This window comes from Rhipicephalus microplus, chromosome 1 (genome assembly GCF_043290135.1).
Source record: "Rhipicephalus microplus isolate Deutch F79 chromosome 1, USDA_Rmic, whole genome shotgun sequence".
Classification (NCBI taxonomy): Eukaryota; Metazoa; Arthropoda; class Arachnida; order Ixodida; family Ixodidae; genus Rhipicephalus; species Rhipicephalus microplus.
In genome coordinates, this window is record NC_134700.1 from 91,178,017 (window position 1) to 91,203,959 (window position 25,943).

The 25,943-nt window shown below is 46.5% G+C and overlaps 1 protein-coding gene and 1 long non-coding RNA gene across 2 annotated transcripts in view; one reads left to right on the forward strand and one right to left on the reverse strand.

Moving 5' to 3' along the window:
- Positions 1–6,630, forward strand: part of LOC142788941 (uncharacterized) — a 31,594-nt gene extending 24,964 nt beyond the window's left edge. The window contains exon 5 of the long non-coding RNA XR_012889348.1: positions 6,413–6,630. This is a non-coding gene — a long non-coding RNA (uncharacterized LOC142788941). The remainder of the gene's footprint in view (positions 1–6,412) is intronic.
- Positions 1–23,379, reverse strand: part of LOC142788787 (juvenile hormone acid O-methyltransferase-like) — a 56,592-nt gene extending 33,213 nt beyond the window's left edge. Inside the window, exon 1 of the mRNA XM_075884977.1 lies at positions 23,211–23,379. The gene's annotated coding sequence lies outside the window, so the exon portion shown is untranslated. The remainder of the gene's footprint in view (positions 1–23,210) is intronic.
- Between the last annotated feature and the right edge of the window lie 2,564 nt (positions 23,380–25,943).

Genomic DNA, 25,943 nt, shown 5'->3' on the forward strand with positions numbered 1-25,943 from the left:
GAGTAGGGGTAAGGAAACACCAGCCTAGTATTATCCGTGCAGCACGGACAGAGTGTGGGAGCATCGTCACAGATATCAAATCAATCGAGGAGGTCTTTAGGGCACATTTTGAAAGGCTCCGCTCTGCAGATCACCGCTCCAAAGACAGCAACCAGCATCAAAGAATCGCAAACTTTTGCGAAGGCTTGCCCACGCTGTGTCCTGAGGAGTCTGATATGCTCTGTGCTGAGGCGACTAAAGATGAAGTTTGGCAAGCCTTGAGGAAAATGAACACTACCATGGCTCCAGGTCGAGACGGAATACTGACGGGGTTTTATATAACTTTCTTCGACGTCCTAGGCGACGCACTTACTGACATGGTTAACAGGTTCAGTGTTGACGGGCAAAAGCCGAGGTCTTTCATTGAGGGCAGTGTAGTCTTGCTGCCAAAGGAGGGCATGGATCCTGACGATCCGTGGTCATGGAGGCCGATTACCCTCCTTAACACGGACTTCAAACTTGTAGCTACGATCCTTGGCTTGAGGCTAAAACCTTTTCTGCCCGATATTGTGTCACCCACGCAACGTGTGCAGTGCCGGGTGAGTCAATTTTTTAAACACTTACTCCGATAAGAGATTTGTTCTACTATGCCAACGCCAAAAACGTTACTGGTGCTTTCGTGTCATTGGATCAAGCTAAGGCCTTTGATAGGGTCGAACATGACTACCTTCACTGCGCACTTTGAATGATTGGTTTGGCTGAGCAATACGTTCGCTGTATAAAGCTTCTATACACCAACATGACCAGCCGACTTCTCATCAACGGCGTCGGGACAGCAAGCTTTCCAGTAACAAGAGGTGTTCATCAGGGATGCCCAATCGCACCGGTGCTCTTTGTTCTTTCCATAGATCCTCTCCTTAGGAAAGTGGCGAAGTGCCCTAATATTCAGGTGCTTTCCAATGACAGGTCTGGAGTCAGTTAGCATCACCGCTTATGCGGATGACATCTCTGTGTTCTTGCGAAACCAAGCCAGTTACCGCGCTTTCTTGGAGCGGTTCAAAGAGTATGCCAGTTTATCGGGTGCTTTCCTGAATGCCGAGAAAAGCAAAGCCCTTCGTTTTGGTAGCTTCCACGGCTCTTTGCCAAGAGGTATTCATTGCGTGGAGTCGTAAAAGTCCTCGGGGTATACTTTCAAGATGGGGAGGTGGCCAAAAGAAATTGGGAGGACGTCATACATCGAGCCACGCAGGTCTTCGCGTATTCCACTGACTTCGATTTGTCACTTGACGCGAAAGTGACGGTGGTGAAAACCAAAGCATACGCGTATGCTTTTTATATTGGGCACATTGCACTCATACCCAAAGTTTTTGTGAGCCGCCTTGCGTCATTGGTTGGAGCCTTCCTATGGGACGGTAAGACACCAAAAATTCAACAAAAGTACCTGAAGCTCCCAAAAAGCTGTAGAGGACTCAGTCTGCCAGATGTTGCGACATTCGCAAAGGGAATTGCAGCTAAAACAGTTCACAAATTGTTTCAGGACAATGACTATCCTGGCCGTAGCTTATTGCTATATTGGACCGGAACTCTTGGAGCCGCATTCACGTCGGAAAGGTACCGGGGACCTCAAGCAGAACACCCACATGCCTTTTATAAGGCAGCAGAGGGCCTCAAGCGTTCGGTTTACGGCGGCGCCACCGAAGAGTACTTTGCAAAGCTCGCACCCGCACGCATTAGCAAAATGTTAATCAGTCACTCGATTACTGACGAGGAAAAACAAAGATGGAGGCCCAGAAAGTGGAAAAAATGGAGGAACAACCATGTACCGGAAATAGTTGTAGAATTTGATTGGCTGCGGCGATGGGACGCGTCGCCCACTCGTCAGAGACTGTTAAAGTGGGGCGCCGTTCCCAATGACCATTGCCCCAACTGCGGCAAAAGAGAAACGATCCGCCACACGATGTTTGAATGCGTAGCGGCCAAAGGCGTGTGGCACGCCATGCGTCGTCAATTCGGAGTGTAAATTCCTTCGAGCCAACAGCGCAGAAGGGGCTTATTTGAACAACTCGTACTGTACGTCACAATTTTCGTCTTGTGGCGTCGCCGCTGAATGGCCGAAGCACGGCGACGACCCCAACGAGCTGCATACTCAGCGTTACAGAAGATTAGAATGATTATGGTTCGGTACCTTACCAAACAAATTGAAACTCAGAGTGAAGAAGCATTTATCAGAAGGTGGCATACACGTTTTTTTTTTAGTTCAGAACAGAAATATTGAACTTTCATTACTGCCGTTTTAACTCGGGGGAAAAATTGCTTCTCGTTGCACGTAATATGTGAATCTGTTCTGATTTACTGATTTTTTGCGTTTCCTTTCTCTTTGTTTTCTTGAGTGATTCGTGATCTGTGAGAATATTGCAAGTGCTGTGTGTTAGATACTGTCTATGTTCCGTTGTTTGTACGCGCCACTGAAGTGATTTTGTTACACCAGACAATTGTACTCACCTGAAATGTTGTTACCAGTTTGCAATGAACTTCCCTGTTTCGCCCCTAAAAGAGTGCTCGTTAGCGGGACCAAATCGATGGGGGTTAGGATGAGTGTTGCAGAGTCAGTCATGAATAGGAGTGTTGACATTTAATTGTGAGTTTGAAAGAGAGCCGTTGCCTTGGGACTTTATCAAATGATTATTGAAAAGGTTAGAAGGAGATGTTAACGTGTACGTTTTGATAGGCGTGAGTAAATATGTCACTGATAGAGTTATCAAGGTGAGTTCTTCAGATTATGTCATCTTGAAAACCATGCTAACGGATTGAAGAAAAAAACAGGTGGTTAAAAACTGTCACGTGAGAATAGGTTATATGTTTCATTAGTTTGGAACAAAAGTAAAGGTGAGAGAAATTGGATGATGTGTATTGGGTTAAGATGATGATCCTTTTTTTCGGCACTGGAGCTATTTTTAGGTAACTTTCAATCTTGCCTTCAGTCGACCAGGGTTGCTAAAAGATGTCACCAAAAGGTTCTAGTAATGTGTTTAGTATCTAGCAATGCACTATTGATCGCGATGATAACAGTTCAAGATGTTATATTAGGAGCCTCATTCATATAGCAACACGACTTACTTCAAAAGTTGTATCAGACATAGGTAGGCTGTCGAGGCAAGACGATTCTAGAAGGCCAGTACAAGTCTCATAATTAAATACGCGGGAAAAACATTGAATAGCGTGCAGTCATATGCTGTCTGGAATGGACTGTTTGCCGACCTTTGCTGGCGACAATGGCATATGCGCGTCTGGGCTCGCTTCGGAATATTTAGCAACATTGGTGTCAGCGTTTTATAAAGAGCATTTGTTTAGCGGAATTTTCGCCGGTTTATCTGCCGTTGGGGAGTGTTGGGCTGCTGAAAGCAGCATCAGAAGATTACTTGGTCTACACCCGACTGGTTGATTGAATGATTGGTGTGTGTAGTTTAACGCCCCAATTATAAGAGACGCCGTACATGAGGACTCCGGAAATTTCGACAAACTGGGGTTCTCTGACGTGCACCCGAATCTGAGCATACGGGCCTACAGCGTTTTTGCCTCCATCAAAAACGCAGCCGCCATAGCCGAGATTCCATCCCGCACCCTGCGGGTCAGCAGACGAGTCCAGCCACGGCCACGTCTGTGTAGAGCACGCGGAAAGCCGGTTTTCGCTCTGAGGGTCGAAACCCTGAGGAAGGTTCGGCCTCTGAATTAGTGTAACAAGAGCATGCGTGGCCTAGTCGTCAGGCTGAGCAAGTCAGAGCCCGATATTGCCTCAAGGAATCACTTCGCAAAGTGAAAACCGGCTGCTCGCGTGCTCTACGCAGACGTGGCATCGATTGCACCTTAGCCACTAGACCACCGCAGTGGGGCATACCCGACTGGTGGTTAAACAGTTATTAGCGTTCGGAAACTCCAAAGAAAGCAATTTTAACCACACTAGAGAATGCTTCTTTTAGACGATAACACTTTGAATTGTGACAATGATACACGTAGTATTATACCAACGTCATAGCGTCATTCCAACGCACCTGTTAAGCATAACCTGCGCTATACATCATCATTTACAGTAACATCGGAAGCGTGTCGTCGAAACACGACAAAATTCACGATGTAGGTTCGTCTCGAGCACCGACTATAACCTTGTAGTCATGGAAACATAGCTCGAATAATTCATCCAAGGAAGAGAGCTTGCTTTCATCTTCCTGATAATTTCAACCTATTTAGGCGTGATCGTAAAGTTAAACGCGGTGGCAGCGCTATCATGGCATTTCACAAACGCCGTTAAAATGCGGCAAAATCAATAAAGAAACACTAAACTTGAATAATTGTAACGCTTCGATTGATGAATTGTATTAATAAAACTAATATTGTTATATCAGTGATAAGTACATTAGGGAAAGGAGAGATTATGGTCGAGTTTCGACTTTGAAATTTCGCACCGACAACTCCGCGCGTGACATCATGCATTTTAAAGTGCATTTTTCATATATTGGTCACAATGGCTAAACGAAATTTTATGAAACTGAGTAGGTTAAACCTACAGGCCCCTCAGAGCGCATAGAGGAGATTGTACTTCATTTTTAGCGTCTCAGAACTTCGTATATTTTTCTACATGCCTCTGAAATCCAAGACGTCACTGTGTTTAGCGCAAGAATTCGGAATTGACGTAGCAACTCAGCTTTTATTATCTAAAGGCTCCTCGCTTAAAAAAACAACTCTTTGGTAGAGCGTTGTTTTTGGTATTGTGAAATCGTAATTCCCTAATATATAAAAAAGATAGATTTTCTGTTTAGTGTCCCGATAATTTTCCTACATCTTCGATATTATTTAGTGTGCCACTACCTGCACACTAAATGCCTTACCAGTGTTTGCAATTGCCGCTTACCCAGCCTCCCCCCAACGCAGAAACTTTTATCCCCTGTTTTTTTTTGTTTTGCCATACACAGTTGCTCTTCTTCAGAAACAGTAACTTCCATGATATAACACGGTCTGTGCGCATGCTGACACTAGAGATAAGAAAAAAATTTCAAGCACCTTTCTTAACACTTGCCTTACTCTTGGATTGGCGCAAGTTGTAATGGCACTATCGGGAAGCAATTCGTGAAGAAAGTCAGCAGCATACTCGACGTGATTTTACCATCTCACCCCATAACTCATTTTCAAGTATGAAGTAATTCTTTAGGTATTGCATGCCGAAATGAAGTGTCAGCTTTCCATGAGGAAGACAAGAGCACATTGGTGTGTTACAATAAAGGTGGTTGCGATATCATTATTGCCACAATCAGTGAATGACTTCTACAGCTCATGTACGACAGGATTTCTGAAGTCCACTGGAGTCTGAAGTTTTCTTCCTAAACATGTCGAAGTGCTGGAGTATATGCTGAATTATGTGTTCGTCTATCTAAGGAACGCTACGGGTTTAACTTTCTTTCTCTGAAATCAGAACGCCTGCCTACATCTGTTACTAATAATCAATTTATAAAGAATAGAACGGGCAGAGCGCTGTGTTGTGGAGTACCGCGCTGCATGGTGTCATCTGCTAAAATAGAAATTTAGCACAAATTGGCAAGATCGGAATTTCTCATTTCCTTTGAGATATTTTCGGTAGCCTATTTGTGCGCAACAATGTGTGCACTGTTTTCACCTAGATATAGGACAACGAATATAACCACAAATGTCTTTAAAAGTGACTCGTTAGAGACAGTTTGGTCTAGGCAATTCATAGGCATGTGGTTAAGGCAAGATTTGTTCTGAATTCAAAACATAAGTGAGTTGGCAGTATAGCTCAATAAAAGTGATGAACGTATGCACAAACTGGTGCCCTGCTTACAACAGTGGTTTAAGAAAACTTAACATTAACAATAATCTACTTCCGCCTCAGTTACTACAAGATCATCTGGGGATAGCGACGGCTCAGCATTATGAGAAATAAAACCATAGCGAAACAACACGGCCGTCTGTAATGTATCTGCGCACGTCCGCTATTCCAAAGCATGTCCTAATATAACCTAATTCTATATTCTCCACAAAAAACATAATCTTAATTTTTGTGTATTTTAAGGATAGTGAGCTTTTAAAGAGAATAAATCAAGTGTGATTGCTATGACCAGGATCAGTAGCCGAGCCCCTTAACCATGGACAAGCGGCAGTAATAATTGTGGCCGTTTTTTTCTTTTATGTGCTCCTTTTTATTTCTTCCTCTCTTTTGAGTCCCACATTTACCAACACCAGTGTAGGTTGGCATATCGAGCACTGAAATCTTGTTCAAGTTTCGGCCTTCCTGTTTTCTCTCTTTCTCTCCAAAAACTGATGTACGAATTTTTTGAGGAAAGTGCATGTATATGTTCAAGTGCAGTAATAGTGCTGAAGAAATCATTAATTTGTGGCCCATTTTTCTTGCTCAATATTTCAGCTGACTTGATTTCATACGTGCAGTTAACCACCAAAACTTGCGGACCAAGAAAACGAGGAGTCATCAGCCTCCCCGCGAGATTTTTACTACATCAGCGGCGATCGGCATGAGCGAGACGCCCAAGAGGTATCTCTGACCCAAACGAGGGCACCACTGTTTTCCTACGGCGCACAAATATTTCCTATCTTTCTCTTGATAACACGACCTTTACTTCATCAGCCATGGCTCAGTGCCTTTGCCGGAAGATAAGAATATCAGTATATTTATCTTTTGTCGTGACTCTTGGCACGACGTTTTACCTAACGAATGGCACTCTACGTGAAGCACATCCTCATTCGGCTATCAGGAAAGACATAGGACTCCTTTAATGTAAGTGAACGGTATGCGTGAAAATTAGCGACTAAAATCGCGATCAGTGTTGATCCAGATTAATCATGATCCAGATTGAGTGCTGCTACACGGTCACTTCAATCACGATCAGGCGTGATCGGGATCAAGACTATTGAGATCCGTGCATCGCAATGTGCCTGAGAGATTACGAGTTTGCTGCCGTCTGCACCCCCTAGAAGAGCTTGTTGAACGCACAATAAAAGAAAAAATCGAGCACAGTTCAATAAAAACGCTTTAAAACGGCTAGATGCTCTTGGAAAGGCAAATTATAAGCTGTTTAAATTAGAACAATATCTGAAGTATTGCCTGTTTTAGGATTCGCTTCTACCACATGTAATTAAGGGACAAGCAGACGACAAGGAGTCGACCATTGCCTTCAACGACCATTGCCCCGTCGGTGCTGTTGGAGCACCTCGAAGCAAACTGGTTATGAATGTTACAAGCCTTTCGACTATGTCACAACGTAGGTGCACTTCATAGTGGAATGAAGAGATCTTTACAGTAATTGACCACTGGAAGAAGCGAATGAAACAGACTTGATGCGCCAGAAGTGAAATACTGGCGCGTACAACGAGATTTACGCTTTGCTGTGACTACACGGCTACGAGCGGGGGCCATCATAAACAAAAGCGAAGGTTAAGACTTCCACACAGCACTACAGGTAAGTGCTAGTAAAATTTTATTGAATGATGGAATATTGAAATTACTATTGTTACAGCCCGCACAGTTTTGGACGTTCAAGTGGTTCTTGCACGTATAACATTGCTGATAAAGGGCTTTATAAAAATACCGCACGCCGAGTTTTGTCAGTGGCATGTTTTACGGCACGCAAATGCAACCTAGGTCACTTCATCTGACCCAAACTCAAACCAGATTAGCTTGGGCCGTGTAGCAGCGGCCATAAAGTTGATCGCAATCAAGAAAACTGATCCAGATCACTCTGATCGCAATTAAAAGTGCCCGTATGACATCGGTATAACAATGTGCTCAGCACCACAAAAGTTCTGTGCCATTGAATAAAAAAGAAACAACTTTTTGACCTAGCACCGTGATCGATTGTAAATGGCACGCCTCGAGGCGGCACGGTAGATGCCTTGGCATAAAGCCTCTGAAAAAAACAAAACAAAGTAGCGTGGATGGTATTCGTGTACACGCTTCACCAGTATTGTGTGGTTTGTAGATTGTAAATAAAAACAGCTCTGAGCCTCTCTAAACGCAGCCTTTGGCCAGAACCGTACAGCGCAGTGGGAAGTAAGTAGCCCAGTGGATAGGGTCTGCGGAATATAAAGAAGTAAAAGGTAGCAATAAATACGAATTTGAAATGTACTATACAAAAGAAGGTATCGTAACCTTGTGCTTTTTCATTAAAGTGCTTTCCAACGGAATACGGCAGGTAATGAATGTGCAGAGTGCACGAAAGGGCTCGAACTTGATGGCAGGACAACAAGAAACATCATTAATGTTGAAGAGTGATGCGCAAGCTCTCTAGAAGGTCGTGCAATCGCCATCTTGCTTTCACGCTTCTGGTTTATTGGCGGGATGGGTGCGTGGTGTTGGGTCAATCGAGATTGAGTGTGTTAGTACAGCGGTTCTTGTTTGAAAATTTCGATAAAGCGCACCGAAAACACATGGACAGAAGAGGCTCACCAGGATAGCGCGTACTCCAACTGACCAAATTTGCCATCTTGTACAGCGGTTCTGCTTGCTTAGGTACGCTGACCTGTTGTTCAGTGGGAGCAAAAACACGTAAAACACCCTAAAAAAGCGGTTTTCACACCTGCGGGATAGATCTGAAATTTTGTAAAGAACGCCAAGGTGGGGCGAGTGTGTGCGTGGTTGCCATTTGCTTCGCACTGCTCTCACCCGCGGCGGAACAGTGGTTATGGTGCTCAGCTGCCTACTAGAAGGCCACAAATTCGGTCACAGCCGGGGTGGCCCCATCTGAATGGAGGTAAAGTGCTAAACACGAGTGTACCTCACGAATTCTATGCACGTTTTAGAACACGATATTGTCAAAATTTCTGGAGCCGTTCACTACGGCTTCCTTCACATTTATGTGTTGGTTTAGAAACGTGAAACACCACATATTATTGTGGCAAGCTGCTCAAACACAAATATAAGCGCAGAGAAGGAACACACGTAGGCAAGCAAGACGAGTCGAGCGTATTGCGCATGCTTCAAAGCACAGCGTGCGCGTCCTCGCTGTTTGTCGACGCATTCTCTGCTCTCGTGCTGTCTAGATTTCACCGTCTCTGTCTGCTGTCTACGTCTCTTCAGTTTGTTAGCTTGTTGTCTCCGGCGTGAACGCGATAAGACTTTTGTTGGAGCCACTTGGGTGCCCTCTAGAACACTTAGTGGGGTCTTATTTGCGGACAGTCAAGACGATATATAGCATCTGGAAGATATATGCGGAAGGGAAGGCGAGGCTCTCGGACCAGGATTTAGTGCAACGAAATGTGGATTGTTTATATCTGATGATCACGAAGATCAGGTGGTCTCAATACAGGGACATGAAATACCCAGGGTAAGCGAGTACAAGTACCTCGGAGCACACAAAATTATATAGAGGAATAGATATGTGGAGGTACACAAAAAAAAAACATTGGCAGTAAAGGGAAAGAGTAATGCTGCAATAACCAAGCACACAGCATTATAGAGATACAAAAGGTACAAAGTCATTCGAGATCTGTGGAAAGGCGTAATAGTTCCAGGGCTTACATTTGGGAACTCAGTGGTGTGCATGTAGTCAGAGGTGCAATCAGGAAAGAATGTAAATCAATAATATCGGGATCACAGTATTGAATCCTGGCTGCGGTGGCTGCATTTTCAATGTCGGTGAAAATGCTGTAGGCCCGTGTACTTAGACTTAGGTGCACGTTAAACAACCCAAAGTGGTCGAATTTTCTGGAGTCCTCCACTACGGCGTCTCTAATATTCACATGGTAGTTTTGGGACGTTCAGCCCCACATATCATCAAAGGACAGTGGGACGCCTCGCGTTGGGCGCTGGGGGAGACGTTGAATGAGTCTGTAAAGGAGGATATGAAATGGAGATGCTTTGAAGTAAGAGAAACTCAGAGTAACATAGATTTGAAGAGAGGCTTAGGAAAATGAAGGCGAGTAGATGGGCGCGGGGTAATTTTTCACGTATTTTTATAGGAAGAGCGTGGGCACACCGCGTGAGTGCGCTTCGCCAGCTGCATCACCTTTATTAGTTTTTTATACTTGTGAGCTGAATTAGTGCACGAAGAACGCAATCCAGCATAGCCTGCCACCGAGGAGCACATGAATTAGAGGTAAACAGTGGCACCTAAAAAATATCACAGCACGGAATAAACCTGTTTTAGGGGACTGCGTAAAATTGTAAAGTGGGAATGATAAGTGATGTAGCCAAGAGGGTGCACCTTGGTCCCCTCAAAATGTATTTCACCATAGCATACACAACGAAAAATTACAAATTCAAGCGTGTGCCCCTCATACCCGCCCCCCGAAAAAATACTTGCTAGGCCTGAGACGAACGGTTTTAACTCGAGCATAACTACTCCCACGGGAGCGGTAACGACACTTGTTAAAATGAAGTAAATCATCACACTACGAGCTTTTACGGTTAAAAACCACAATCTGGTTATGAGGAACGTCATAGTGAAGTACATGTAGCACAGTAAGCTTGACATTATGAGCAACAATAACAGCCCTGGAAAGGGGGACCTCAGATGACACGAACAAAATAGGACACCTGAACTTGGCTATAGCTATTCATTCAACTTCTTATGATGAACTGAAGGGACGCGAGTTTGTGTTAGTTGTGTATCCGATCTCTGATTCTGGTCGGTTGATGATAGCAGACACATAGCCTACACCTTTGCTTAATTCAGACAACTTGGGGCTTTAATAATGTCATAATGCCACACATGATGCCATCCAACGCATGGTATCTATTAGAATTTTTAGATGTTGTCCCCTTGAATGTCGTCGACGTGATACCGGACTGTCGTGCTTTAAGGCACAATGCTTTACAGATCTCAAGTCCCCAGGAACGGTCGTCGTTTTATTTTGCTCACATAATGAGAAACACGCAAACACTCACCTTTAAAATCTAGAGGACATTGGAGATAAGTCGAGTGCTGCGCCCGAGCTAGGGAAGAACCTACGTAACCTGCCGCTGACGGAAAATGTAACGGAATCTCGTAGTATTATACCATTTGCCCAACGCGAATGTTTCACGTTGCTCGTCACGGTATCACTGTGGCCGTTATCTGTGTGCGCTTGCGTGGGAGTCCCCGGCTGAGAGCTTGTTATCCAGCTAATGACTGCGCGTAATGAAGACTGTCAGTGAAAACATTGCAAACGGAAACCCCGGCAGTGACAAGTGTACGTGTTGGTGCATAAGGTCAAGCGCGCTTTGTTGCTTAGTATCAGCCCTGCCAAGTTGTCACTCGGATTTTCATATCTTTGTAAATGTATATATATATATATATATATATATATATATATATATATATATATATATATATATATATATATATATATATATATATATATATATATATATATATATATATATATATATATATATATATATTTATATATATATATTGTATATATTGTATATATATATATATATATATTGTATATATTGTATATTGTATATATATTGTATATATATATATATATATATATATATATATATATATATATATATATATATATATATATATATATATATATATATATATATATATAAGCTGTCATTGCTGTCAGATGTCGCACCGTTACAGCCACAACAAGTGCTAAAATGAAAATTTCAGCCGAAGTAAAGGCTGATGTGCCCTGGCCACTTCCTAAGCATGCAGTAGTGACAGGCTTGTTCTTCGCTGGTGTAGTGAAGCCTCCGAACGCTGAAATGGGTCGAACTCTTGAGTACTGTGGTGGTTCTTGGGCCCTCAGACGCAGAAACCCAAGACAAGGACAAGAGAAACATCTATTGACTTCACACACAAAACAATCACAACACTGTGGCTATCTGTACAACACACTGGCTCCGTAATTCAGTCATATAGTCCCTATGGCTACGCGCCCGCGAGTAACCCACGCGTCCTCACTACTCGGCAGTCTTAATTCCGTCGGATGCCACTCACGCTCCCGCTGAAAACGATGGCGTCGACGACGCAACCTCGCCACGGGGAGGTTCCAAGTGCACGGGAGCTCACGAGCAGACCATCAGCTGCTCGTGCTGGACCAGGCGGCCCCACGCTGCGGCCGACGCAACACCGAGGTCGCACCTTCAATTGGCGGTTGTGTCGGACCGGCTCCGACGTGGCACCGTGGCCACGATCTCGGTGACTGGTTGTGCCGGACCCGAGTCTGGACAGGATCAGCCGCTTGCCCTGGCCCGCACGCTCGTCCGCCACAGGAACAGCATGTCAGGCCCGGCCCGGAACCGCCACTCGCCTCAGGAACATGTCACGCTCGTCCCGGTTGGGTTGGTGACACCCGCTCGTTGGTTCGGTCCCCTGAGGCCCAACGCCTAGCGCTCTTGCTAGCTGGCCGCGTTTTTCCTCTGCCCGTCGCTGTTCCGAAACTCTCGCGCTCACGTTCGTCTGACCCTGTGCACACTTTGTCTTCGTCGATTATTTTCCCTGTCGGTTTCGCTTCCAGTTTCGATTTTGGTTGTGGGAAGCACTCTTACCACACTCCCCCCAACTTCCAGTACGTTGTACACACGTAACACGCAGTTCCCGAATATAACAAAGGTTCCGCACACTTTAAATGTCACAGTTTAGATGTAAAAAAAAAACCAATTGCACTATGATGACAACATGATAAAAAATTGTGTACAACGGCAATAAGTCACTGCTCGGTAAAAGCCGCACGACTCATATAGTCGGCACCAACGTTGTTCACACCACGAATGTGTTCCACGTGAAAGTCATATTCCATAAGAAGGAGACTCCACCGCAGGACTCGATTATTTAGGTGCCTAGCTGACTGAATATAAGTCAATGGCTGGTGGTCACATTGCAACGTGAACGGCTTGCCATAGAGAAAAATGTGGTATTTGCGAACAGCCCAGACTACGGCAAGGCCTTCTCTTTCAATTGTGGAGTAGGCTGCTTCGCGGGGTAGTAATTTACGGCTCGCGTAGGAAACTGGGTGCAGACGGCCTTGGTGTTCCTGGAGCAATACTGCTCCTAAGCTCCGCGAAGACGCATTCGTGCGCAGAACAAATGGCTTATGCAAGTCGGGTGACTTCAGCACAGGCTGCGTGGACAATAGATTCTGCACTTGTCGAAACGCTCTCTCATGTTCTTCACCCCATAATAACTTATTGGGGTGGCCTTTCTTTGTAAGTTCTGTGAGCGGAAATGTCAACTCAGCGTAATTGGGCAAAAAGTCGCGGTAATAACCTGATAGGCCGAGAAAGGCTTTCAATTCCTTCTTGGTCGTTGGCGGCACAGCTGCTTGTATCTTATCAGTAATGCTCTTACTCGTCTGCAGCATACCTTGCCCAACAGTGTGGCCCAAAAAAGTGGTAGTCGGACAGCCGACCGCACATTTCGCTGGTTTTATAGTTAGACGAGCCGCTCTGACGCGCTCAAACAATCTCTTTAGGGTTACCAAGTGTTCTTCCCAAGTTTCAGTAGCGACGAGCACATCATCAAAGTAATATAGCACATTGGGAATCCCCTCGGTGACGACTCGCATTAACCGATTAAATACTGCCGGCGCAGTCTTGATGCCGAAGGGCATAAAGTTGAAGTGGTACAAGCCAGATTCACATGAGAAAGCCGTGAGCTCTTTCGACTGACTGGCCATAGGTACCTGCCAGTATCCTTTAGTAAAATCAAAGCGCGAGAAGTAGTTGCATCCCGTAAGCTTAGCGAACATCGTATCTGTGCGAGGGATCGGCTCACAATCTGGAAGTATGACCTTGTTCAGTTGTCGGAAGTCAATACACAAACGCATGGTGCCATCTTTCTTCTTGACGACCACTATGGGCGAGTGATAGGCTGACGTTGACCTTTCAATGACACCTAACTGCAGCATGTCCTTCACTTCCGCCTCGACGGCACCTTTGACAGTAAAAGGTAGCGGGTACTGTCGTACCTGTATGGGAGCCTCTGATGTAAGCTTCAACTCACAGTGAACAATGTCAGTCTTCCCAGGTACATCTGAGAAAACGTCTCTGAATTCTTTAAGAACCGCTGTGGCTTGCTGTCGTGCATCAGCGTTGAGCTCCGATGCTATGGTAACATTCGTCCAGTCCTGTGTCTGTTCTAGTGTGATAGGGGGCACTTCATCGGACTGAACCTCGTCTGTGTCACTTGGCAACGCCGTGGTAACGCCTGCAGCCGTTCGTTGGCTTAGTGGCTTGCGCTCCTCATACTTCTTTAACATGTTGATGTGAAAGAGCGTAACCTTGTGGCCCAGGTTTACTAGGTAATCCAGTTCGCTGCGTTTCTCAATAACAGGGAAGGGGCCCTTCCAGGAAAGCACCAGCTTGTTAGCATCGGCTGGTAACAACACCAGCACCTGGTCACCAGGGACAAGTTCGCGCTGTCTCGCTTTCTTATCGTAGTACCCTTTCTGCAGCTTCTTCGCCTTCATCAATTCTTCGTGTGCGAGCGCACAGGTGCGTTCTAAACGTTGCCGCAGCTCCATCATATGCGTGTATGTCGTCTTGGTCTCGTCATCGAGGCGAGGGTTCGTCCAGAGCTCCTTGAGAACAGCCATTGGCCCTCGCACATATCTACCGTATAATAGTTCAAAAGGAGAGAATCCAGTGCTACATTGGGGAAGCTCTCGGTAGGCGAACAGTAACGGACCAATGTAACGGTCCCAGGTTTTCGGACGCTCTTGACACATTCACCCTATCATGCGTTTTAATGTCCCATTAAAACGTTCAATCAAACCATTGGCCATCGGATGGTATGGCGTAGTAGGCAGTTGTTTGAATGAAAGAAGTCGGCTGAATTCCTTCATAACTGCTGACATGAAAGACGTGCCGCGATCACTGATGATCTCTTTAGGTATGCCAACGCGAGAGAACATTTCCAGGAGACCTTCCGCAACCTGTCTCGATTCAATGGAGGGAAGTGCTACCGCGTCGGGGTATCGCGTCGCAAAATCTATCATTGTCAGTACGTAGCGATTGCCCTTTTCAGATGTTGGTGACAATGGGCCGATAATATCAATGCCAACTCTCGTAAACGGTGTCTCGATGATAGGCGTGGTGCCCAAAAGAGCGCGTCCCACCAGGTGGCGTGGCACCATCCGTTGACAGACCTGGATACATCCTGCTTCAAGGTTTATTTTATGCGGACGATATCGTCTTATTTGCGGACAGTCGAGATGATATACAGCAGCTGGCGAATATATGCGGAAGGGAAGGTGAAGCTCTTGGACTAGGATTCAGTGTAACGAAGTGTGGATTGATGGTATTCAATGATCCCTGTGATCAGACGGTGTCCATACAAGGCCAAGAAATACCGAGGGTAAGTGAATACAAGTACCTTAGAGTATGGGTAAATGAGAGTGATAGATACATGGAGGTACAGGAAAAAGCCTCGGCAGCAAAAGGAAAGAGGAATGCGGCAATAATGAAGCACAGAGCGTTGTGGGGATACAATAGGTATGAGGTGCTTCGAGGTCTGTGGAAGGGTGTAATGGTTCCAGGGCTTACTTTTGGGAACTCAGTGGTGTGCATGAGGGCAGAGGTGCAAGCGGGAATGGATGTAAATCAAAGGACTGTGGGACGCCTCGCGTTGGGTGCTCACGGGAAGACGACAAACGAGGCTGTAAAGGGTGATATGGGGTGGGCAGGTTTTGAGGCGAGGGAAGCGCAGAGCAAAATAAGGTTCGAAGAAAGGCTAAGAAATATGAAGGAGAGTAGATGGGCAGAGAAGGTGTTCCGGTATTTGTATAGGAAGAGCGTGGACACACAGTGGAGAAAAAGAACTAGAAGACTCACTAGTAAGTATACGGCTGGTATTGTAAGCCATATGTCAACAAAGAGCGTTAAGGGAAAAGTCAGGGAGGCGGAGAGGATTTACTGGATGGCAGCTATGGAGAAAAAACCGGCTTTGAGTAACTACCGAAAGGGCAAAAATGAAATAAGGAGGGAGGCATTTTACGATAATTCAAGGGGAAGCGCTTTACTGTTTGAAGCGAGATCGGGTTGCCTTAGAACACGTAGTTATAAAGCAAGATTCAGTAAAGAAGAAGAACAATGCACATGCTGCGGGAAAGATAAGGAAACGGCGGAGCATGTTCTGATTGAATGTGGAGATATCCACCCAGGTGTACGTTTGGGCACGAGCCTACAAGAAGCCTTGGGTTTTAGGGACAACAATGGAAAGCTGAACACACCCGCGATTGAAATAAGTAAGAGACGGTTAGAGTATTGGTGGCAGAAAATTAGAGAGAAAGGACAAAAATAAATATTGGAAAAATAAAATATGGACAGTGTGCCGTAAATGGCAGAGAACTTAAGCTGAAAATTTACCTTTTTTTTCCATTAAGATAGAATTTGTCGAAGTAGAGGCATTAGGCCAACATAAAAAAAAGGGAAAAAAGGTTTTTTTTTTCGAGCCTGGTGGCATACTTGTCACCACCCCGTTATAAAGGGGACGCTCATAGCATCCATCCATCCATCCACAGATGTCGCAAGATTTCACGAAGCGTTTTGTGTCGGATTGGACACCCGGCCAGTAGAACTCTCCAGTGACCCTGCTTACTGTCTTCGTGATACCTTGATGGCTGGCTAAGATGCCTTCGTGGGCTAGTTTCAGCACCACCTCACGCAACTGTCGTGGTACAACAAGTTGCTTCAAATTAGTTCCATCTGGCAAGTTGTGCTTGCGGAATAAGGTTCCGTCCCGAATGAAAAACACTGTTTCTCGATCGTTCAACATGAATTTCTTGCCAACCGCCTCGAAACACTTTCGCAAAGTTTGGTCATCCACTTGATATTTTTTGAGCGCCTCACTTCCCACTTGTAAAGCAGGCAGAGTCATCACAGGTAAAGAAGTGTGCTTCTTCGTTTCTTCTGCTTTTCCCACGAGGACTTCTTCAGGTAGGGGCCACTTTTCCATGGCTTCATGCGGTGGCTCATACGCTTCCTCCGCATTCGATCTTGGTTGGGTTGCGTGCAAATTGCCAGATACATCCTGCTCACCATTGACAGCATTCCCTTTGCTAGAGTCTGTGCATGGTGCACGCCTTGTTTCCACGTGGCCATGGTCATGCTGTGGTGCTGACTCATTCATAGGTAACGTATCCGGCAATGCCGCGCCCTTGATGTTGCCCAAAATTACGTCGTATAATGGGTCGGTCATACACTTAACGAGTACTTCCCCAGTAAACAATGTACATTGCAAAAGGACTTTTGCCTCTGGGAGGTATCGCACAGTACGGTACAGTAAGTACACTGGGCTCGTCGTTCCCGTGAACTTCTCCTTCGGAACCAAGGATTGCCGCACGACGACCGTGTTGCAGCCGGTGTCTCGAAGCACATGCACTGGTCTGTCCTCTAGGAACCCCTCCACAACAGGCATGTCAGCGACTCCAACGTTCGCGGATCGTCGACTTGATGTGGCATTGACGATGGGTATTGTTCCGCCGTCTTGGAGAACAATGTAGCCACTCTTATGGTGTTCAGGTGTCAAGTCTTCGCGTTCTTCCGATAGCATACATGATGCCTGGTCTTTGCCAAATTTTCTACCGGGGCATCTATCACTGCTGTGTCCACTTTGTTTGCATACTCCGCATTGGCTGAAAGTATTCCCTTTCGTGCGGGACCAGCAGTCGGCTGCGCGATGGCCTGCCTTGTCACAAAGGAAACAGCGACTTGCAGGCTTCTCCGTCTTCTTCGCGGACTCCGGCTTGGACACCGAAGGTCCCGGATCCTTGGGAATCCATTCTTTTCCTAAGTTTGTGAGCGCCTGTGCTTCCATGAAGTTATCGGCAGTCTCGCAAAGCGAACTCAGGGTTTTGCAACTTCTCTCCTTGAGAAAGATCCTGAGTGCCGGAGAACAACCCTTCATGAATTGCTCACTTATCATCAGATCTCGCAAGCTAGCAAAGCTTGTCTCCGTTTTTCCCACTTCAAGCCAACGGTCAAAGTAGCCGGAAAGTCTTGCAGCATACTGCAGACCAGTCTCGTTTTCTTCGGGCTTCGCTTTACGAAATTTTTCGCGGTAGCCTTCCGCAGTATAGCGGAACCTCTGAAGAAGCGCCGCTTTCAGTTGATCATAATTCAGCACAGCTGTTGGATCTAACCGGCCTATGACTGTTAGCGCTTCTCCTGTCATGCATAGGCTAAGCGAAAGAGCCCACTTTTCACGCGGCCACCCTTGACACGTGGCGACCCGTTCAAATCGCTGCAGGTACGCGTCGAGGTCGTCCCGAGCCTCATTGAAGGGCGGAATAAGTTTATGAGGACTGCAGACCTCTGTTATTCCTCTGGCGCTCATGCTGGATCCTCCTTGTTCGTCAGCCACCATTGGCTGTACCCTGCTTGCGCTCTCCTGAAGTCGAAGCTTCAGTTCGAGGATCTTCAGCTCTTGTTCCTCCACCTTCTGCTGCTGCTCTAACAGCTTCTGCTGCCTCTCAGCGTTTTCTTTCGCGATCTCGCACTCCCTATCACGCTCATCTCGAGCTTCAACGCACTCTCGCTCAACCCACTCTCTGAGCTCCTCGTTCTCCAACCCTAGCTGTCGGCCAAGTGCAATAAATTTCTCCCTGTCCATGACAAAGGCTGCGTCTGAGTAATGGCTTTAGATTTTAATAAGCCATCCTGGCAGGCTCGCCAATTGTGGTGGTTCTTGGGCCCTCAGACGCAGAAACCCAAGACAAGGACAAGAGAAACATCTATTGACTTCACACACAAAACAATCACAACACTGTGGCTATCTGTACAACACACTGGCTCCGTAATTCAGTCATACAGTCCCTATGGCTACGTGCCCGCGAGTAACCCACGCGTCCTCACTACTCGGCAGTCTTAATTCCGTCGGATGCCACTCACGCTCCCGCTGAAAACGATGGCGTCGACGACGCAACCTCGCCACGGGGAGGTTCCAAGTGCACGGGAGCTCACGAGCAGACCATCAGCTGCTCGTGCTGGACCAGGCGGCCCCACGCTGCGGCCGACGCAACACCGAGGTCGCACCTTCAATTGGCGCTTGTGCCGGACCGGCTACGACGTGGCACCGTGGCCACGATCTCGGTGACTGGTTGTGCTGGACCCGAGTCTGGACAGGATCAGCCGCTTGCCCTGGCCCGCACGCTCGTCCGGCACAGGAACAGCATGTCAGGCCCGGCCCGGAACCGCCACTCGCCTCAGGAACATGTCACGCTCGTCCCGGTTGGGTTGGTGACACCCGCTCGTTGGTTCGGTCCCCTGAGGCCCAACGCCTAGCGCTCTTGCTAGCTGGCCGCGTTCTTCCTCTGCCCGTCGCTGTTCCGAAACTCTCGCGCTCACGTTCGTCTGACCCCGTGCACACTTTGTCTTCGTCGATTATTTTCCCTGTCGGTTTCGCTTCCAGTTTCGATTTTGGTTGTGGGAAGCACTCTTACCACAAGTACCTTCTAGTGGGGCTACCCAATAAGGACGCCGCTCGTGCTGTGAGTCCGTGCTTGGCCATGACTGTCGCCATAGGAGATGATCGCTGGTTGCCGGCTAATAAATGCCTTAACAAATTGGTGGAGTGCTGTGTTCCTTCTCGATGCCCTCGGAGCTTTGATCACGTACCCTACCATCTACCATGTCCCACGAAGCCTCTCAGCAAACGTCTCCTCCCATGCCGCCCCCTTGTCCCGGTGTGTCCAGGATCCATGATCCACCCATCTTCACTGGTGCGTAAGATTTCGCAACCTGGTCCGATTTAACACCGCTATGATGAACGTTTTCGGCCTTCCTGCCGTTCGTAAGCTGCAAGCCAAGGAGCGCTTACGTGAACGCTCTCAGTAGGCTAGTGAGTCCTGGACTTATGCAACCAATCCAATCACACCGTGTTTGAGTCTGAAAAGATCAGAAACAATATGAAAGGCATTGACGATGATGTCTTCACGATGCTGCTCGCCAAAAGCCCCGGCACAGTGGCTGACGTCATCACACTGTGCCAGAGCTACGAGGAGCTCCGGCGGCAGCGTTCAACGACCTGTCGCTCCCCACCACAAGCTGCAACACTTGCTGGCTTGGAGCTCAGTTATGACCAAGTGGCGTTGATGGCAGACCTCAAGTCCTTCATCCGTGAGGAAATCGCGCGCCAATTCTCTCTCCTACCCTTTGCCCACCTACCGGCTGCTCAACAATTGGCCAATACCCTTATCCCTCCCATCCGTCCAGTGATTGAGCAGCAAATAGATATTTTAATTATCTAAATAAATAACAAAAGGATAATTGGATCGCCCTTCTGATCGACTTGCTCTCTGATCCATCCGCAACACCACCCACGCGTGCCTTGCGTCATCGAGCTCACCATTTCGCCATCCGTGACGGCCTCCTACACCGACACAATTACGACGCCGATGGCCAGCAGTGGTTGCTCATGATATCCCGCAGTCTGCGTCGGAGATATGTGAATCTTTTCATTCTGATCCGCAACGCGCGCACTTTGCGGTATCCAAAACGTACCACCGCATTCGGCAACGCTACTTCTGGCGCGGGATGCACCGCTACGTGCAGCAGTTTGTTCCCTCTTGCCTCGCTTGTCAATGCCGCCAACCGCAAGGTAACGTTTGCAGACACTCCGGTCTGCAAACGTTACCTTATCCTGACTGTCCGTTTGGGCGCGCAGGTATCGATTTGTATGGACAACTTCCTCTGACGTCGGCTGGTAACCACTGGGCCATTGTTGCCGTAGACCATTTAACGCGACACGCCGAAAGCACTGCTGTTTCTGCGGCTACTGTGCGCGATATTGCGTTCTTCCTACTGCGTCAATTCATACTGCACCACGGACCACCCCAAGAGCTTCTCAGTGATAGAGGCCATGTCTTCTTGTCGAAAATCGTCGAAGCCATTCTGACGGAGTGCCATTCTGCCCACCGCAAAACTACTGCTTACCACCCGGAAACGAATGGCCTCACCGAACGCTTCAACCGCGCCCTCAGCGACATGCATTCGATGTACGTCGCCGCCAACCACTCGAATTGGGATGGTATACTGCCCTTCATCACCTACGCCTACAACACTGCCCCTCAGAGCACGACCAGTTTTTGACCTTTCTTCTTGCTGTACGGAAGGCATTCGTCGCACATCCTGGAAAGCATACTCCCGTACACGCCAAATCCATCTGAGTGTGCACCTATTTCTGAGACAGCAAGGCTTGCTGAAGAGTGTCTCGAGCTCTCAAAGACTTTTACGACGCATGAGCAAGAGCGGCAGAAGAGTATTCATGATGGCTCCACTACTTCTGAGCTCACGTTTCTTCCTGGTGCGCTTCTATGGCTCTCGATTCCGACCTCTGTAGCTGGCCTCTTTTCCAGACTACTTCCCAAATACGAAGGCCCCTACCGTGTCATCAAGCGCACATCTCCGGTCAACTATCTGATCGAACCCGTCGAACAATCTTCGGACATGCGCTGCCGCAGGCGCGACATCGTCAACGTAGAGTTCCTGAAGGCTTATTATGACCTGCTCATAGTAACAAACTGTTAGGTCGCCAGACAGCTCGCTCTTTGACCCCGGGGTAATTGTAGCGAAGCCTTTGGGCTCTGAAATGGGCCGAACTCTTGAGTACCTTCTATTCGGGCTACTCAACAAGAACGCCGCTCGCGTTGTGAGTCCGTGCATTACCGTGACTGTAGCCATAGAGTATAATCACTGGTTGCCGGCTATTAAACGCCTTAACACTTTGAAAGAACTGGCATCATACCTCTGCACTATTGGCCAAACCAAGTTTCGCGGCCTTTACGCGTTTCGCAAAGACGAATCAAAGCCGAAAGCCATTTTCACCTTGTTCTTTTTATTCTCAGTCAGTTGTATTGACAAGCTCTGCTCTTCCTGCCAACAGATTTCTGCATTAAACGTGGTTCGGAAACCACGATCGACAAAGCCACCGGGTGTGTTCGCACCTCCCTCGCGTAGCTTTGCAGTGCCTGCGAAATCATCCCACCTTTCACCAAGCAACAATGTCCCGTCATGACGCCATACTGACTTTCCGATGAGCTGACAACGTTTTGGCGACGTACGGTGATTTGAATGGATGATGACGATTTTTCGTATGGCTTGTGTCGACGGTCATTTTTCTTCGAGTTTAATGAGGCATCAAAATGTTCCGCCAGAACAAGACGCCGCTATTGATGGCAATGATACTGTTGACGATAAATAACAAGTGCGTTTCACACCACGCATTCTCTTTCTACCATCACGACACAGCACATGCAAGGTAGCCAATATGTGCCATGACGATGACGTTGACACTGATGGCGATGAAGAAGATGACAATGATTGTCATGGACAGCGAGCGTCTTGTGCAGCAGATGACATCACCATATGCTATACGATGCGTTTCGTATAACTGAAAACAAGCAACAACCACCAGGGGAACGTGCTCAGATCTTTTCTTTGCTGTCTTCAGGCTAGATGAAACACTACAAAGCAGTAATAATGAAGGCAAAACAAAATTCGCAGCTCAACACAACATACCAGCCAGGACCAATAAACATTGCACATATCTGTCACAATTCGGCATTACTTTACATGCGTGAGAGGTAAATGCCACGGGTGATTTGAGTAACATCGAACAATCCCACCGCTTCGCCCACTCATCAACATTCACTTTGTGGAAAGTTTTTTTCTTATAGACATCGACCTGTCATATTATTAATGGCTGGTAAAATTTTTGATGGTGCAAATCAAACGACCAAATAACGCACAAAATTTTCAAGCTTTATATCTCTAGGAAACAGAATAGCCGTAAAGATTTGAGTCTGCGTTTTTATATTATACAGCGAAACAGTGTAATTTGTGAACTTCAGTTGTGAACACCGTACCATTTCAGTGGCTACAGGCAACAATGCCATTCATGCGGTCATACCCAGGAAATACTGAAATGTGGCAATTCTATGTGGCAAGCGAGCTCTATAAAAAGTGAAGTTGCCGTATTGGATTGAGATGATCTCTGACAACGCCTCCATCGAGAGAGCGAAAATAATTGGAAAACAACGCATACTAATATGCGTGTTCCCAGCGCATTCTTCGAGGGTCGCATTCGTTTTCACACGCTCTGGGTACTTTGAACGCCACCTCCGCTGCCGGCACTTTAACCCCCGAAATCGGCAGTCTATTCAGCAGCTCTGGTTGCTTGCTTCGGACCATTTGCTGCAAGATCGTGTTTGTGTTTACTTGTTTTTACGATCAAAAAATCTAATTTTGTTACATCGAAGAGTTTTCCACTCACCTGAAGGGCTGTAACTAGTATGCAATAAACTTCCGTTTCACTCATGTTGTTAACACTCTTCGCTGGAAAATTTCGTGGAGCAGCGACACAACCCAACGGGGATAGATTAAACGCGACGATTTTTTCGCACTTGTGCTATGGACGCCCGTACGTTCGCTTCTACGGCTTGTGCACCCGCGTACGGTGACAAGTTTCACCAGGCTCAAGGTCTATCAACGCAATCTCCATTTTGGCACGCTCTTGTTATCGCTGTCTCTATCAGCGCTCCTTTTTTATACAGCTCTTTGCTCCGTTACTTGTTTGTGGCGTGATCGTGATAAGGCTACTGGTACATTCGCAACACTGGGTGGGGCAACGCTAAAAGAGACGAACAAATACAGGGAGTACAGAAGTAGGGCACCCCTCTTGTTTACCGACTTGCTTCATCCATGTGCGTTCGCACTGCCCTGAAAAGCGTGAATGAATGAAACAACTTTATTGCGAGATCCGGCTACTGCTACAGGCAAGACTGCTCAGGCAGAGGGTAGTCGACCTTGCCTTCCAGTAAGCTCACTGGCCAGCTGAATAGGCCAGGTTTGATCTTGTAAATTGGAGCTGAGCAGCGTTGTACGCCGTTGATCCCGGAGAGCTTTTAGGGAGTCTGATAGGTGTTTGCAAAACTCTCACTGCAGTGGCTTAGGTAGGCCGCTAATATTTTTTACGTGCTTTACAAATCGTCTGAGTAAATTTCCGGAAACATTTTTTGTAGTTGAGAAAGGCTGGAAAAAATGGGTTTGCAGCGTCCGCCAATCTGTCGTCAGTTTTCTACCTAATTTTTGGTGAGGTGAGGAGAAAATCCACCTCTTGCGCCGCTTTTGCGAGGCCAAGTCCTCTTCGGTTTGTTGCAGTGGTCGACGGAAGTTCAAGGCGAGCTTTAAAATTTACCCTACACTACCTCATTCTCTCTTTTTTCTTTTCTCCGATGTAAGTACCGGGTAAGTGCGTTTCACTTCTTGCACCATATTCTTTACTTTTGCCTATATTCTTGTTTTCATTTTGACTTCGTAAAACGTAATGCGATGCCCCACTTTCGCCCTGGTTCTGAGGAGAATATGCAGGGCTGTAGAGGTTGATTGATTGGTATGTGAAGTGTTACATCCCAGAACCACCATATGACTACGAGAGACGTCGTAGTGGAGGGGTCCGCAAATTTCGACCACCTGGGGTTCTTTAACGTACACCCAAATATGAGCATACGGGCCTACAACATTTCCGCCTCCATCGGAAATGCAGCTGCTGCAGCCGGGATTTGATCCCACCACCAGGCTATAGAGGTAAACAGCTTCACTGTAACAAAATTATTGCGACGTGCGAAACAAAAGAAAGATGCATTGGTGGCTCCACGGCCAATTGCATAAGTCGGGCTGCCATCAACTTGACCGTCGCCACTTGCACGGTTGCTGCCGCAGTATACGTTCCTCTGAACTACTTCATCATATTCCAATGTTGTGTGCCTCAACACCTCGAGCTTGCTATTTTAGCATGTCGTAGGGAAGCAATACGCAACACACTTGGCATTCACAACAATAACTGAGAAACATGGCACTGTAGATGACGCTAAGAAAACATGTCAAACTAACCTAATCTACACTGATTGTTTTTTCTAGCTTAACTTAAGAGCCACGAGTTCGAATTTGTTTCAAATTCTCTTTCAGGCGCCTTCGCTAAATTTAAGATGAACACCTATCGTATAACCTTTGGGCCATCTGCCGGGTTTGTTAAATTCACCGACCGCGTAGAATGCACATGTGTTTACGCATTCTGTTCCCATCAAGATGTCCGGTTTGCTACCGCGAGTGGGTGATTTTCGGCGCTATGCTATATACGACTACCAAGCTCTCACACCCGGTAGTCGTTGTATTCTGTTAAAGTATGAGTGAGTGAAAGAAATATTTAAGCTTATTTTTGAAAGTGAAGGTGCCATTGAGAGAAGTTGAATGCTGCGCCTAAACTAGAGAAGGATATATTCTTCTGCTTAACATGAACTTAAACTTCAAATTTCACTGTACAGCCGTGGTAATGAGAGCTATGGCTATACATTTTGCAAGTTATTTTAAAAGAAGGTGCAGATTGCACTGATGTGATTGACCCGATTGTTTGGTTGAGTTGGTAGTTTATTGTCAAGAACATGTCAACAGCGCACGAAAAAATACAAATAGAAGAAAAGAGAGCCTCGTTCACCACAGCTCTCTTTTTGTTTGTCCGTTTTTGTTTTTCGTTGTGTTAAAATTTCCTGGGCTACACAATGAAGCTCATTGTTGCTTTAAAGTTTTGGCTAGTATATTCATTGTATTTTTGCAAAGCTTTTGTACATAGGTACTTTTTTATAAGAATAATGGTTAGCACGGCAACACTGTACACAGGTAAACCAATGCCTTACAAAGGCTAAACTAAAGTGGTGATCACAGAACAAAAACAGGATTTGTGAAGTATTTGCGTTTGTAGATGCATAGAAATTGCCATTTGAGAATAACTCTTTCTATACTAAAATATACACATGCTTCTTAGCTACTGCGTCAATTAGTTGTTATCTATGTATGTATGCATGCCACTAATTAAAATATATCAAAATTTTTCTTGGCCTGTGCCTTATCCCGAGAATAAAATCACGACCCCCTCTCCCCCTGAATGTTGTTTTGAGAAAAAAAAGCACTGACCTTGAGAAGTAGACAAATACTTCCTGTCAACAAGTTG